This window comes from Manis pentadactyla, chromosome 13 (assembly GCF_030020395.1).
Source record: "Manis pentadactyla isolate mManPen7 chromosome 13, mManPen7.hap1, whole genome shotgun sequence".
Taxonomy (NCBI): domain Eukaryota; kingdom Metazoa; phylum Chordata; class Mammalia; order Pholidota; family Manidae; genus Manis; species Manis pentadactyla.
This window is the reverse complement of record NC_080031.1, coordinates 103,615,247-103,619,404: the sequence shown is the minus strand read 5'-3', so window position 1 is coordinate 103,619,404 and position 4,158 is coordinate 103,615,247.

The following is a 4,158-nucleotide window of genomic DNA, read 5'->3' as shown; positions in this document are numbered from 1 at the left end:
GGTTTTGAGCCACATACTGAAAGTAGAGCCAAGAATTGAACCCAGGTCTTTTGCATCCTAAAACCTTTGTTTTAACCATTACGACTCTTACCTCAATGGACATCGGAGCATGAAGACAGAGTATTTGCAATGAATACCTTTCCGGAGCCAGTTCCACTCATTTCACCAACCTCCTCAGCAGGACTTAGACAGTGGAAGCCCATGGATGTGAACATATTTCTCTCAAGAGCCTGATTTTTCCAGCCTGTCTTTTGGGAGTAAGATACTATTTCTAGAACAGCCCAGTTAAATTAGATAGGGGATAATTAATTGTACATGCGAACAAGTTTAAATATAGGAGGTGATAAATGGTTTTTTATTTTTGTTGCATTGTTTTATAACAACTCTTTTGCCATATTACACTTGGGCAATAAAATTTCATTGTTGATGTCCCAACACCGCATAATACAACAGGTTTCAACATCTTTTCAGCAACATTATTTCATTTGAGCATCGTGACAACTTTGTGAAGTAGACAGATAAGAGACTATTATTCCAATTTTACAGAATGAAAACTGAAGCTTTTACTCCTGATGTAGCACAACTAGCAAGCAAGTGAGCGGGTCCTGGAATCCGCCTCTGTCGGCCTGCCAGATCAGTGTCCTTGTCACTATTCTGCAGTGCCTTTCATAAATACACAGATACACGTTTTCACACAAGTGTAAATTGGGTTATCCAATTACCTGTCCCTCCTATGGCTTTCAAAGACCTAGTACAGGTCAGTTTTGACAGGTGAATAATGAAAGCTCCAGTATATTGCCTACCACAATGTTTTTAAAAAAAGAAAAGCATTCTGAGTGCAAGGATATTCGTGGCATTTTGTAATAGCAAAAATGTAGAAAATAATCCCCCAACATGAAAACAGACTAACAGGGGCGTTAGTCATACAGTGGAATATGGCACAATAGTGAAAATAAGTACCTTCTCACTAGAGGCAACAGCATGAATGAATCACAGAAAGTTGGAGGATGGCAGTGGCAGAACGATACATATAAGCACTTAACCTACAAAAACAAGTGAAATAATTCTATTGTTCACACGTGCGTGTAGTAAAGGTACTAAGAAATGTATGGAACTAATAGTCACCAAATTCAGACTGCTAATTGCCTCTAGAGCAGAATATGATCACGAAGTAGTAAACAGAGACTTAAACTTGTATCTGTATTGATATCTGGGTGTTGTGATATTTTTCTTTACACATTTACATATGTCTTCAATATTTTGTAATACCTTCTTCAAAAGAAAATGAAGAAGGCAAACATCCATTCTGTAAACACTACTGATTAAGGGCAGGTGACCTGCCAGGCATTGTCCTGGATGTTGGAATATAGTGGGGACAAAGAAGACATTGCACCTGTCCCCAAGGCCCTCTGGCGTTGCAGAGAAGACAGAAGCATAGTTAGTGTGGGAAGCACGGGGAGCTATGGAAGGTTGTGGCAAGGAGATCTGAATGGTTCAGATGACCTAGGAAAGCTTCCAAGGTAAAATGGAGCTTAAACTGAGACTGAAGAATGAATCTGGGTTATTAGGAAAGAGAAGGACGGCCCGGTTACTACTATTCAAGGGGTCTGCATCTAAAACTAAACACTGGAGCAACAAGGAAGAAAGAGGCGTGAGATGAGGCTGAACAGAGGGTAGAGGCCAGATCAGGCAGGTCCTCAGACTTGCTCCTTGCTAACCCTTTAATTTAGGGGAGCATCGATGATGTGCCTGGTGGGGGGCCACCTGCTGCCACATAGTACAAAACAGGAGTGGGGAAGGGAAGGCGGGGAAGCGAAGCATCCTAAACTGTTTCAGTGACTTCACTCTCTTGCTAGGTCCAGAACTGTTCCCAATTTCTATCCTAATACAGAAGCAATTTCAACAATTGAGGGCAAGGAGCAAGAGACAGGGAGGCAGAATGTGTGGGTGAGCCAGCTAGGGCTTCCTTTCCCCGGCCTCCAAAGGAATCGTCTGGCAGATTTCCAAATTGTAGGTATTTTACCATTTGTCGCAGGCAGGTTGCACAACTCAGTTAGTGATTAAATTACCAACAGAGCTGCTATTTGAATAGGGAAGGTTCAAGGTTGTTTCTTGCTCCTGCACTTTGGTTTACAGGGAATTAATTCTTTCTTAATCTCCTTGGTTAGGAGAAGAAAACATAAAAATCATGTCCAGTCTCCAGTAGGCAGTTTAAGAAGCAGCTTTCAAGCCGATCCATCAACCACTAGGGTCCCTGTGTCTAACCTTGGTCCCATGTTTAGATTTATAAAGTGTGAGATCATTGTCAGTTTCATTTATCTCTGTTATTAAATTTACTGGGCCTCCTTCAAATGACATTATATCTTCTTATCTAATTCAAATAAATGTCTTACTCATGGCCTGAATGTAGATGGTGAAATCTCCTTGTTAACTCAATAATTGAGATAATCTCATTGTTTTGCTTTCCTAATAGAATCTTGAATGCATTGCTCATGCCTGGGATTCCAGTCAATTTCACTTAACTTTTCTTAAAACTGCTGCTCTGGAGCATTCTCTGTGTCTCAATGTTTCCACAAGGATAGAACATTCTTGCCCTATTCTTTAACCAGCATTATCTCAGTCTGTTTATCTTATACAAAATAATCTCTCAATTTGACATTTGTGTTTATTTTCACTAATTATGATGAAATACACTGGTGGAGTGGTAGCTAAAGGCACAGGCCTTAGAATAAGTCCTAGGTTGGAATCCCAGCTCTGTGACTTTCTTTGACTTAACCTCAGTCTCCTCATCTGTAAAATGGGGGTGACTCCTAAGGATGTTGTGGAAATTAAGTGAGATTCGTTTCAGTGCATTGCCTGGGCTCGTGGCTCATAGTAACCATTCAGATTTTAGCCAAAGAGAACAAGATACTGTACTCTGCATTTGGCTTGACTAGAAATGTGGTTTATCATTTAAAGATTTGAACCAACCTTCTGAACTGTGGCTTATGAAAGGGATTTTCTTCCTGCTTTACACCATCCTGTACTTAGAGCATTTGTACCTGAATCACCAGTTTCCTCTGTCATGTATACAGACTGGCATCTGACTGCATTTTGTTTGCCTTTGTTCCATTTTCCTGGTGACGTTCCCAGCTGTCCAAGGTGGGGTTGTTGGTCTGGAGGAGGCAGTAGACTGCCCTTCAGGACCTGCTTCAGGAGAGTGTCTCAAAGCAGGGCATTTGAGTTTTCCAACCACCACAGTCAGTACTGCCTGGTAACTCAGACTGTGGGGCTGGAAGCAGCCAAGAAAACAGAATAAGGTTATTCTGCATGAATCTGCATGAAACAACCACGGCTGACACCCCACTCCCCATGCACTTTCTTACATTTGGGGAGTATGCATACTCTGACCTCTGCCTAGAACAATTTTCCCTACATTCCTCCTTCATCAGACTAATTCCCATTCATTTATCAAGTTCTCCTCCAAGAAACCTCTGACTCCACACACTGGGTAAGAAGCTCTATGATGTGCCCCCAGTGACATTCTCTAGTTATCCCTGGTCCCCTTTTTGCGTAGTTCTAGAATGCATGGATTTCAGTTTCCACATTTAGTTATATAACATCTGTCCTTCAACAACACAGTTCAAACTTCAGTAACTGTGGTAATGAGCTGTGAGTAAGTGCATAAAAGTATGAACGTCACTGCTCGCTCTTCAGTCCACCAGTCACTTGATAAAAGAACAGATTCATATCATGATCAGTAACAAATTATGTCACCTCTTCCAAAGTCTCTTGGTGGTTGGTCCCTGCACATCTGCTATTCGGTCCACAGACAGCAAAGGCAGTCATCGCTCTGCCTCCTCGTGTCCCAGCGGTAAGCCCATGTAACATTTTACAAACATAGATAATCAAAACAGAGAATTAGCCAGAAAAGATGAAAGTGCAGCAAAGAAATGGGAAGTGATTAGCTTGGAAGTCAAATTCAAATCAAATGTGAATGGAGTTACACAAGAAATAGCTGACCATGGAATGCTCACACCTTTCCCACTGGATACACTCTAGACGTGCTTCTGGAGGAACTTAGCAAAGACAAATTGATTGATGTAAGTTAGCAAAGTGGCCATGCCAGTAAGGATGATGATGATGTCCTGGGAGAAGTGATTCTGGCAAACCTTTTCA